The sequence below is a fragment of the Petaurus breviceps genome, unplaced genomic scaffold (genome assembly GCF_028583685.1).
Source record: "Petaurus breviceps papuanus isolate PSGF00001 unplaced genomic scaffold, PetGlider_PUasm1.0 77, whole genome shotgun sequence".
Taxonomy (NCBI): Eukaryota; Metazoa; Chordata; class Mammalia; order Diprotodontia; family Petauridae; genus Petaurus; species Petaurus breviceps.
This window is the reverse complement of record NW_027186492.1, coordinates 8,093,397-8,106,384: the sequence shown is the minus strand read 5'-3', so window position 1 is coordinate 8,106,384 and position 12,988 is coordinate 8,093,397. Positions and strand designations below refer to the sequence as shown.

General features: G+C 39.8%; 1 pseudogene; it reads right to left on the bottom strand.

Moving 5' to 3' along the window:
* Positions 1 to 283: 283 nt before the first annotated feature.
* LOC138175319 (nucleoside diphosphate kinase B pseudogene) lies at positions 284 to 1,730 on the bottom strand (annotated as a pseudogene).
* Positions 1,731 to 12,988: the final 11,258 nt, after the last annotated feature.

The following is a 12,988-nucleotide window of genomic DNA, read 5'->3' as shown; positions in this document are numbered from 1 at the left end:
AGACTGATCAGATGGCCATCTATGGAATGCAGGTGGTGGTGATAAAAGCCCTGGTCAGATGAATCAAGACAAAAGCAGTCATGGGATGGAGTGAATCTGGCTCTGTATCTGGGTTAAAAATATAAGATCCCCAAAATGGAAAAGACACAATCCAAGGAGTAAGACAACAGTACATTACAGAAACAGGAACAGGAGCGGCTGTCATCCAGCATCACAGAGTATGTGAAGGGTATGGCCAAATCTGATTATGTTTTTCTTATGCTTCTGCTGAGGTCCACATTCTTTTTTTTTTTTCCTTATTTCCAAGACTTTATTGAACAGGATTACAGGGTTGTTTTAGAAAATGATGGTTTCAATTCCTTTCAATCCCCTGGCATGAAATGCTGTATTCAGGGATGGAGACATACATACACATACACACGCATACCACAGCTATTAAAAGGAGTAGGTCCAGTATATATCCACTTTTAAAACCCTTATTCATAGACCCAGTCATGAGCACAAGACTTATAATCAACCAGTTCTTCTGGCTTAAACTTACACAGCCTGCTCTCCTTCTCAGCACTTTTTACAGAATCACTGCCATGAATGATGTTCCTGCCAACTTGAATGCAGAAGTCCCCACGAATGGTGCCTGGCTTGGAATCAGCTGGGTTGGTCTTTCCCAGCATCACTCTGCCTGTCTTCACCACATTCAAGCCCTCCGAAACCATGGCTACAACAGGCCCCAAGTTCATATATTTCACAAGCCCAGGGAAAAATGACCTGTTCTTCAGGTCAACATAGTGCTGTTTCAGATGTTCCTCTGAGGCCCTAAGGAACTTCATGCCCACAAGACGGAATCCCTTCTGCTCAAAGCGTTTGATGATGTCCCCAACCAGGCCCCCCCTGGACACTGTCGGGCTTGATGGCAATGAAGGTGCACTCAGTGTTGGCCATGGTCCAGGGAGGATCGGGCTGGAGCAGGAGAAAGAGAAGTCTGTGGCTGCGGCAGAGAAGCTGAGGTCCACATTCTTAACTGATTTTTTTTATTTTTTACTTTTTGGGTTTTGGAGGGCAATTGGGGTTAAGTTACTTGCCCAAGTTCACACGGCTAGTTTTTGTGTTAAGTGTCTGAGGCCGGACTTGAACTCAGGTCCTCCTGACTCCAGGGCCAGTGCTATATTCACTGCGCCACCTACCCGCCCCAACTGATTTTCTTGTAAAAGGAGGAAAATCACCTCATTGGAATATAGAATCTGAAAGCTGGAGGTAAATCACAGCATTTTACCATAATCAGAAGGAGAAAGGTCAAAGATCAGCTGACTATGTAAAGTGAATGAAAGGAAATCTATTTATCTATCTATAGCACCACATCATGGGATACACTATACCACTGGTAAAACCTAAAAATGAGCTAAACAAGGTGGAGAAAAGCATTAAAACACCTAAAATACAGCCTCCTAGTATTATCTTAAAGATGAAATACATCAGAATTTATATACAGGCTGCAATCAACCACCTGGAAATAGGTCAAAAGGCAGACATGGGAAGACTACCAAATTTTTCTCCAATTTCAGAATGTATTTTGAACAATGATTATGCTACTACTCATTCAAATTTCTACAATAAACTTCAGTCCACCACAGAAAAATATATACATGGATGTCACATGTATTGGTGGGAGAGAGTAATCTAGGGTTTTGGGCGGAGAGCTATATCTTCATTATTTGTCTCTTACCTTATACTGAATAAATGGTACAATTATTTTTATTTTTGTCTTATCATTCAATAAGTGCTTCATGTTTGAGTCAATGATGTCTCCCTGCAAGGCCTCAAATTATCATCAGTGACTTCTCTAGTTCATATAGTCTAATTTTTAAAACTGTGCCTTGTCTTTTTGACTAGGCTGTGTAGGATTGCACTAGCTCCAAAATGCAGTAAAATTGATAACTGAAGATATTAAGTTTCAAAAGGATCTTCCATTATTTTGAAAAACAAAATGAATTTTAAAGTTTTGGTCTTGTGCTATCTCAAAGGTTTAAGGCTCTCCTCAAAAACACTTGTATTGGAGATGACCACATAAATACTCCAGTCCAAGTCTTGTGAATACAGGAGAGCTTGCTTACCTTCAAGGTTAGTTATGACAATACACAACTTTGAGTCTGTTTTTCATTGCATTGGTTTGGCCTGAAAAGAACTGTATTTTCAGTACAGTTTGTAATACATGTCTGTATATTAACTTTCCAACAAACTTTGAGAAACACATAACAAACTTTTGCCTGTGTTTCTTCATGCCCTGTTAATGATGTTTGAGAATTAAGGTTAAGATATTTTTTAAAAAAACTTATATTTGCTCTTTAAAAATTTTTATTTATTTTGACGATTTATATGAAGATTCCTGGATGTGCAGAAAGTATACATATAATGCCAAATATAAATTAAATTAGGACAAATTAAAAAAAAAAAGGCAGTGATGTCACTGCAACTGATTTTTTTTTAAGTTGATATTCAGGACCCAGAGTTCTAAGTAGTAGGAGTATAGTCACCTCCCCCTTCTATTCACCTTCCCAAGCAGCAGAGGCAACTAGGTGGTATAATCAATAAAGCCCTGGGTATAGAGTCAGCCTCAGACACTTACTAGCTGTGTGACCCTGGCCAAGTCACTTAACGTCTGTTCGCCTCAGTTTTCTCATTTGTAAAATGAAGATAGTAAATGCACCTACCTTGCAGAGTTGTTGTGGGGCTCAAATGTGATGCCTGGGACATAGTAGATGCTCTATAAATGTTTATTCCCTTCCCCTTTTACCCCCCCACGCTCCAGGATTACTTCAAACACCCTAAAAGACAGTGTAACTAGTAACTACATGGTTTTTGCCATGGCCGGCCCCTTTTCCCCACCCCCAGGCCCAGTATGGGAAAACTCCCCAGACCTGCCACAACGAGCGTGGACTGGAGGTCAATGAAGTAGCCTAGAGAAAGAGAAGGGGATGGGGTCTCACACTGTGGAGGCCATCCCTAGCCAGGGCGCGGCCACATCCCTGTTACAGATGTTGTAGGTCTTGAATTCAGCTGCCTTTCAGTATTGTTTTTAATTACACCGTTGAACTGATTGTTTACATTCACTTCATCATTCATGTCCTCTCTCTCTCTCTCTAAATTCCTCATATTCATTTGCTCCTTAGAGACTGTTGTAATTAAGTGTTCTCATAGTAAGTAAACCTGTCTCTCTGCAACTTCCAATTGCAAATAGTTTTGTCTCTGGGTTTTAGCAAAACAAGACTAATCCTTTTCCCCTTCCAATACCTAAAAGCAGCTATCATCTTCCCTGCCCTCCCTCTTCCATTTCAATCACCTTTTCTCTGGGACAAGCATCTCTAGTCCTTTCAAATAATCCCTGCCACGGCATGGCTTCTAATCCCCTTTATTATCCTAGTCACACTCCTCTAGATGTACTCGAGCTTTTCAATGTCTGTCCCCCAAATGGGAGACGGAACCTTAGATGTATTCTGATAAGAATAGAAGACAATGGAACTACTCATCAACAAGTATTTACTGGAGTCCAAAAGGATACACAATTTAGGTATAAAAGCTGATACTATTAACAAATTAGGGGAGCAAGGAAGAGTTTATCTGTCAGATTTGTGGAGATTGGAGGAATTTATGACCAAACAAGAGATAGAGAACATTATGAAATGCAAAATGGATAATTTTGATTACATCATTACTGCACAAATAGAGCCATGCATCCAAGATTTAGGAGGGAAGCAGAAAACTGGGAAAGAATTTTTACAACTAGTATCTCTGATAAAGGCCTCATTTCTAAAAGATAGAGAGAACTGAGTCAAATTTACAAGAATACAAGTCATCCTCCAATTGATAAATGGTCAAAGGATATGAAAAAGCAATTCTCAAAGGAAGAATTTAAAGCTATCTATAGTCATATGAAAAAAATGCTCTAATCACTATTGATCAGAGAGATGCAAATCAAAACACCTCTGAGGTACCACATCTCACCTATCAAACTAGCTAACATGACAAAACAGGAAAATTATAAATGTTGGAGAAAATGTGGGAAAGTTGGAATACTAATTCATTGTTGGTTGAGTTGTAAGCTGATCCAACCATTCTGGAGAGCAATTTGGAACTATGACCAAAGGGCTATAAAAATATGCATACCCTTTGATCCAGCAATATCACTTCTAGAGCTGTATCCCAAAGAGATCATAAAAATGGGAAAAGGCCCACATGTACAAAAATATTTATAGCAACTCTTTTTGTGACAGCCAAGAATTGGAAAGTGAGGGGATGCCCATCAGTTGGGGAATGGCTGAACAAGTTGTAGTATATGAATGTAATGCAACACTATTGTGCTATAAGAAATGATGAACAGATAGACTTTAGAAAAACCTGGAAAGATTTATATGAACTGATGCTGAGTGAAGTGAGCAGAACCAGGAGAACATTGTACATAGTAATAGCCACAGTGTGTGATGATTGACTTTGATAGACTTAGCTCTTCCCAGCAATGTAAGGATCTAAAACAATTTCAAAAGACTCATAATGGAAAATGCCATCCACATCCAAGAAATATGGGGTCTGAATGCAAATTGAAGCAGACTATTTTCTTTTTTGTTTTATGTTTGTCTTTCTCATGATTATTCCCTTTTGTTCTAATTCTTCTATATAACATGACTTATGTGAAAATATGCTTAATGGGCAGCTAGGTAGTGCAGTGAATAGAGCACCAGCCCTGGAGTCAGGAGGACCTGAGTTCAAATCCAGCCTTAGACACTTAACACTTACTAGCCATGTGACCTTGGATAAGTCACTTAACCCCAATTGCCCTTCCTTCCCCCCCAAAAGCAAATACACACACACACACACACACACACACATATATATGTTTAATAGGAATGTATATGTAGAGCCTATATTAGATTGCATGCTGTCTTGAGGAGGGGTAGGGGAGAGAGGAGGAGAAAAATCTAAAATGAAAACTAAAAATAAATTAAAAAAAGAAATATTTATTGGGTTTACAACATGTACCAGGATTTTGCTAAGCACAAAAGATATATAAAGTAGTCCCTATGCTCAAGGAACATATATTCTAATGGGGGATAAAACATTACATAAACAGGAGAAGAACTGGAGGCACTGAATGCAGATGGCATTTTTCAAGGAGCTTAGCCAGGAAAGGAAAGAAAACTGTAGGATGAAAACTAAGCAGGGATGTTAAGATCTCTTCGAGTTTTTTAATGGGGAAGGGGGGAGAGGGGGCATCTTTGTAGGCATGGGGAAAGAACAAATAGATAAAGATAAATTGAAGAGATAATATGTATGTATGCATGTACACATACATACATAATATGTGTATATATGTACACATATGTACATACACATGTATGTAGGCATGTATTTTTATACATACATGTATGAGACAAGAGTATGGGCAATCTGATGGAGAAGACTAGAGAGGATGGGTTAAGGATCAAGGGTATATGTAGAGGGGTGGGCCTTAGTAAAGTGAAAGTCTGTCTCTTTATCAGATTGAGGAAGAAATACTGGGAGGAGGGGGTGGATGATATCAAAAGAATGTGAAATGAAGAAAAGGACAGAAGAGATAGCTTTTGGCAAATGACTTCAAAACCTGGGGTGGCAGGCTATGAGTTAAGGCCTTAAGCTGAGAAGGTTGGGGTGGGGTATTATGAGAGGCTTGAAGAGATAAGAGAAAGTTTGGAATAGCCACTGTGGAGACTGGGACAGAGAATTGATTACTGAGGAATAGAAGGATTTCCTAGTTCCAACAATGGGGCAGTTGAGATTAGATAACACAAATTGGTAGTGGAAGCACTAAGCATAGTTTTCATGACTTTTTTTGTGTCTCTTAAAAATGTATTTATTTATTTATTTACTCTTAGTTTTCAATATTCACTTCTATAAGATTTTTGAGTTCTAAATTTTCCCCCTCCCTCTGCTACCCCTTCCCCAAGATAGCATGCAATTTGATATAGGCTATACATGTGTAATCATATTAAACATATTTCCACATTAGTCAAGTTGTAAAGAAGAATTAGAACCAAAGGGAAAAACCACAAGAAAGAAGAAACAAAAAAAAAGGAGGAAACAGTATGCTTCAGTCTGCATTCAGACTCCAGAGTTCCTTCTCTGGATGCAGATAGCATTTTCCATCATGAGTCTTTTGGAATTTTCTTAGACCCTTGTATTGCTGAGAAGTCTATCAGATAAAGTTGGTCATCACACAATATTGCTACTACTACTGTGTACAATGTTCTCCTGGTTCTGCTCACTTCATTCAGCATCAGTTCATATAAGTCTTTGCAGGTTTTTTTTCTGAAGGCCACCTGCTCATCATTTCTTATGGAACAACAGTATTTCACTACATTTATATACCACAACTTGTTCAGCCATTCCCCAATTGATGGGCATCCCCTCACTTTCTAATTCTTGGCCATCACAAAAAGAGCTGCTATAAATATTTTTGTACATGTGGGCCTTTTCCCATTTTTATCTCTTTGGGATACAGCCCTAGAAGTGGTATTGCTGGGTCAAAGGATATGCACAGTTTTTTGTTTTTTTTTTTAAGTAACTGGGGTTAAGTAACTTGCTCAAGGTTACACAGCCAGTTATTTCTGGGTGTGGTGCTAAGTATCTGAGCCCGGATTTGATCCCCAGATCATCCCTACACTGGGGCCAGTGCTCTTACTCACTGAGCCACCTGGCCACCCCGGGTATGCACAGTTTTATAGCCCTTTGGGCATAGTTCCAAATTGTTCTCCAGAATGATTAGGTAAGTTCACAACTCCACTAACAATGCATCAGTGTTGCAATTTTCCACATTTTTCTGACGTTTATCATTTTCCTGTTTCATCATGACTTTTTTCTTACCCTGTTCAGGAGCCAATGAGCAAAGGAGGGAGACATGGGGATAACCCCAGGTTGGAGTTAGGTAAGGTATGACCAGCAAAAGGACAAAAGAATAAAGTATTCAAATGGAGAAGATTGTGTAGAATTGAACTGGTTCACCAAGGGGTTGAGATTGGGAAGGTAGGAGAATGTAATTATGGCAGGGATGAGGGCTTAGGAAAATACTGAAAGAAAGGAAGGAAGGAATAATTATTTAGAGACAACTATATACCAAGGCATTGTGCAAAGTGTTTTATAAGTATTATTTCATTTGAGCCTCACAATAACCCTGGGAGGGAGGTGCTATTATTATCCCCTTTTTATCATTGATGAAACTGAGGTAGAGGTTAAGTGGCTTGCCCAGGGTCACATAGCCAGTAAGTATCTGAGGCCAGGTTTAAACTGAAGTCATACTAACACATACCTAGTTCTCTATCCACTGTACCATCTAGCTGTCTTTACTAATGAGTGGAGGCCTTGGAGGTCCCAGTGAAGACAAAATAGAGGATGAGACGTTAAAGCATTGGGAAAGAAAAAATGATAAAAGATTGTGACTAGAAGAAGGAAGAAAGATGGTCAGATGTTTAGGATTTCTTGTTTGTTGTTCAGTCATGTCTGATTTTTCATGACCATAAATTTTTGGCAAAGATACTACAGTGGTTTTCTATTTCCTTCTCCAGCTCATATTACAGATGAGGAAATTGAGGCAAACAAGGGTAAGTGACTTGCCCATGGTCACACGGCTAGTATGTGTCTGAAGCCAAATTTGAACTCAATGTAATAGCAAGCACCCTAGCACACCCAGGATGGCCTGCTGGCATAGGTTCTTTTGATCTGCTTTTCTAAAGAAAAGACAGCTTTAAAGGGGTTAACAATTTTACTTTAATTAACAGACAAGTAGAAAATATAAGCAGAGAAATTAGCACAGAGATTCAACAGACAAAGCTCCTACTGTCTGAACAAAGTAATACAACCACCTATATATACCACCAGATGGGAGAGCACAAACCTCTGAGTCTGGCTACTCAGAGTCCCATCCAGGGAATCAAAAGATCCTTGTCATAAGCTAACCCCCAAAATAAAATATCAACGTCCCAATATATATAGTTTTCAATTAATAGGCTCAGAGCCAGAAGGCATCACAACCCCCATGAAGGCATCACAAGGCCTAATTGCTTAGTACCAAAAGGTGTGAAAGCCTTCCTACAAGCAAGCCTCCCCCTAAGCAAGCCCTTAGGCAAATTCCTCCCACAGTGGGCTCTATGTGACTCAGGATATATCACAACTGTAACTGAAATACCTGTATACCTTTAGACCTGGGAACACTGCTCCTGTTCCAAGGGAAAAGGGGACACATGTGGTCACACAGACCTATTAATGGACAGGGAAGATCTTTCTATTCCATTAACATTACACTCAGGAAGATGTCTTCCTGATTCTAGGTTTGGCATTCTATCTACTGCACTACCTAAGTGCCTTGTTACGATGATTATGGTTAAATGAAGAAAGTTCAGAATTCTTGAACATGAAAGTAGAACTCTTGTGGGTTATGGTAAGATCAAGCCTATGACAATCTCTATGTGTAGGTCATGGGAGTTAAGTAAATTGAAGATCTGGGAAGTTAGAGTATTTGAGGGAATACCAGACCAGTATATACTAAAGTCCCCCACTATGAGGGCAGGAACTGGGGGAGGGGAAGGAGACTGTGAACCAGACATTGATCTCTGGATGGAGGGAGAATGTCCTGGGGTAGTAGACTGAAGAACTGGGAAGTTTGTGTATTTGAAGGAGAATCAATATGTGCAAGACCCCCTACCTTGGAAGTAGGAGTTGAGGTAGAGATAGAGACTCTGAGCCAGGCACTGAACTCCTTAAGGAAAGAAGGAGAATGTCCTGGAGGACAATAGATAACAGCCACAAGGATCAGAATTGGATGACAAATTTAAATGGAGTGACCTCAAAGGAGAAGAGGTTGCTGAATGATAGCAGTAGAGAGAGAGTCTAGAAGTAGCAACTCAGGAATAAGTTGTATTCCCACTCAATTACAGGAACTGGTGAGTCCGGGTTATAAGAGAAAGCACAATCAGTGCTGGAAACAATGGCCAAGGATTCAGTGTCAAAGGTAATGTGATGGCTGGGATTGTAAAAGTGGAGGCTGTTTTTTGGTAGTTTGATGATCAGTATCACTGGAATAGGGAGGGTAAAGGGAGTGAGAATATACTGGGGAATGAGTCCAAGAAGAATAGCAGTGGATGGCAAGAGGTCTGCTGATAAAGGCAAATAAACAAAAGGTCTGCTCTGGGCCTAGTCCCTTTATCAGCTTTCAACTGCTTAGCAGTGAGGCAGATGGTATGACTTGGAGTGGGAGAGGGAATCCAGAAGCCTATTCAGCAAGCAGGAGATAACTGGGTCCTGGTATCTTGCCTCTTATTGGTACATCCTAAAATCATCTTAACTTTTTTTCCCTGCCAGGTCACACTGCTGATGTAAAGAATTTTATTGTTCACTAAAATCCCCAGACTTTTTTTTCATACAAACTCTTGTCTAGCCAAATTCCTTTATCCTATACTTGGACAGTTTTGGGGTTTTTTTTGGCTCAAATATAGGGCATTACATTTGTCCCTATTATATTTCATGTTATAAGGTTCATTCTATCATTCTAGCCTGTCAAGATCTTTTGGGGTCCTAACATTAAAAATCTCTTCCAGTTTTGTGTCCCCTTCAAATGTATGACATCTGTGCTATCACCCAAGCCATGGTTAAAAAAACTGGACAGAATAAAACAAAAAACAGATCCCTGGAGCACTCTACTAAAGACTTTCCTCCAAGCTGACACCAACACATTAATTGCTATTCTTTGGGTCTGATTATTCAACTGGTTCCAAATCTATTTAACTATTCTAGCAGCTAGACTATGTTTAGGGGTGTGCTAAAGCCAGCTCAGATCGGCTCTTGGGAGAGCAGGCTGTTAAATTTCCAGTGTGGGCATTTATACCTTAGAAATCAGAAAATGCTACAAATCAGGCCTTGATTTATTGCTTTTTGATTGTAGATTTAACAAAGTGATGGAGAAAATTAACATGTTAACAGAGCAGATTAAACTTATAAGTGTGACTTGCATACATTTTTTTCCTGGAGAGTCAGTTGTTAAACACTTCCATCATACTCCTAATACATCTCTTCATGGAATACACAAGAATGGCATACAAGACCTTGTCAAGTGCTTTACTAAAATCCAGGTAACCTATGTTTGCAGCATTCTCTTGAATGCCACTTAAAGCTGATATATTGATCAGGAACACTGAGTGTGAGGTGATAGACAAAGAGAGTGGTTGGAGGTGACAAAAGTCATTCTGGCACGGTCTCAGGATTTCTGCTCATTTGTGGGTCACTAAGAACAAAAGAGAGGTCAACTCCAATCAACCAGATCTCAGTGAAGACGCTAGGGCTAAGTCTGCTGGCAGATGGAAAAGCACACCAACTCATTCCTCTCAGAAGAACCATCTACCTCAATAACACCAGACCTTTCAGTTAATCAGTCAATCCATCAATCAACAAGCATTTACTAAGTACAGACTACATGCCAGGCATTGATAAAACAAAAGCAAAAAATAAAAGTCACTACTGTCCAGGATCTCCTGTGACATGTCTGTGAACACACACGTCTTCCCCGTTGGACTTCGAGCTCTCAGAAGACAGGGATTATCTTTTGCTTTTCCTTGTATCACCAGTGCTTAGCACAGTGCCTGGCACACAGGAGATGCTTAATAATGTTTACTGATTGACCAACAAAAAGTACATATATAAATACGCACAACATGTGTTCAGAGACTGGTCCTGTGATTTCATGAGTCTCGCCATCTCAAAGCATCTCCACAATCACCTGTTGAAGATTGTGAATGTGCTGGTAAATGTTTAACAACTATCTCTCTAAGGGAAAAAATGTATGAAAGATACACTTTTAAGCTAAATCTGCATTATTAACACTTTAAGTCTTGAAATCAACAAAACAATAAATCAAACCCTGATTAGTAGTATTCGCTGATTTTTGTAGGCTGCAAAAAACTATTCTTAAAATTTAGCAATCAGCTCTTGCAAGCCTTGCCTTGAAAATGTCCCAGCCTGTAGGTACTCAAGAACTGTAAATAGAAGGAAAAAATGGGACAGTTTGGATTAAACCCTCATAGCCTTAAGAGAAATGCATAGAGTCCTTTTACAGATTTGCCTAGCTGCTTCACAAATGCACCTGTGTTGGCTTTTGAAGGTTTAAGCAAGCCCTTCATGTGGAATACTGATACTATCTTAGAGAGCTTGGAAATATTTTTATACAAAGAAAGCAGACTCAATATATTATAATTACCAGCTGCCCAAAGAGAAGTTAGGTGGATTTCCTAGAATACAAGAAGACAGAAGTGTTGGAGAGTTGAGGAAGCAGGCTCTAAAACTACCTTGTGAACTTGAGCATCATTAAAGCTTCCTGGGCCTCAGTTTCCTCATCTGTAAAATGGAGGGGTTCACCTAGATGACTTCTAAGGTCTCTTCCAGATCTAGATCTATGATCCTATAATCCCCGCACTTACCAAATAGTAGTTACAAATGCCCACTATCCAGGTCCCATTTACCAGTAGCAAATGGATAGCTAGTACCAGATCTTTATCCCATTCACCAAACCAGGTGTTCTGAAAGTTCTTTTCTCTCCTCATGCCCTCCTCAGGACCCCTCAACCTGCCCTCTCTGCCAAGAATGTTGTTTTAAACTTCACTGAAAAAGTTGAGTGCCTTCACCAAGAGCTCCTTCTTTCTCATCTCCTGTCACTCAGACATCTTTCCCACTATTTGCTCCTTGATCATATCTCTTCTCCTAGCCAAGGCCAACCCTTCCACAATCAAACCTTTTACCGCTCTTTCCCTACCATCTTCTCCAGATTATTTTCCTTATCTTCTCCAATTTCTTTCTAATCTTTAATTTCTATGTATCTCTTCGCCCTTTCCCATTAACCTACAATAACACCTCCCCCTTATCTTTAAAAAGTCCTTCAATCAACAATTGCCCTGTGTCCTGCTTTTCCTGCTAGGCTAATCTCTGCTAGAGAAGCAAAGGAAGACATCTCCAGGCCCTTCCCCCTTCCCTAACCCCAGCACTATTATCTTGCCCCCTTCTATCTCTGTGCTTATGTCATTAGATTGTAAGCTCCTGGATTGCAGAGACTGTCTCTGTTCTTTTCAATTCTTTTTTTTTGGGGGGAGGGGGTTCCCTAGTGCTTAGCATACTGCCTGGTACATAGCAGATTCTTTTTTTTTGCTTTTTTTTTTGAGGGCAATTGGGGGTAAGTGACTTGCCCAAGGTCACACAGGCCAGTTAAGTGTCTGAGGCCAAATTTTAACTCAGGTCCTCCTGACTCCAGGGCCAGTGCTCTATTCACTGCACCACCTAGCCACCCCCATAGCAGATTCTTAATAAATGTTTACTGACTGATTGATTGATCTCCCATACCTGTAAGAGCACCCCACCCATCTCTGCCCATTGAAGGTCTTCCTTTCCTTAAACTCAGTTGCTACATCCTCCATGAAGCCAATCTTTGACACCCTCACCTGAAAGTTATTATTCCCTCCTCTCATTTCTCTTAGGACTTTCCTTGATCTCATCCTTTGCATTCATCACCTTCCCTTTGTATCATAGCTATTTGAGTATATGAATTTTTTTACTTATTGGATTATAAACTCTGTGTTGAGCAAAGGCTTTGTACCTCTCCCATTCCATGCTTAGCAATAATGCTTTGTATAGAAAAACTATATAGCTGACTAAATGTCACAGTGCTTTAAAGTTGGCATTGTGCATTATACATATTATTTTAGCTTCCCAACAACCTTCTTAGGCAGACATGTTTATTTGTTTTGTTATTTTATAGATGAAAAAGCTGAGGCCCAAAGAAGTCAAAAGTCTTATGCATATTCATATAACCAGTGTCAGAAGTGGGATCCGAACCTATGTCTTCCTGACTCCCAAGCACTGTGTCATAGGCTTGATATCTAATCCAATCCAATATGCATTTACTAAGCATCTATTGTATGTAAGGCACTGT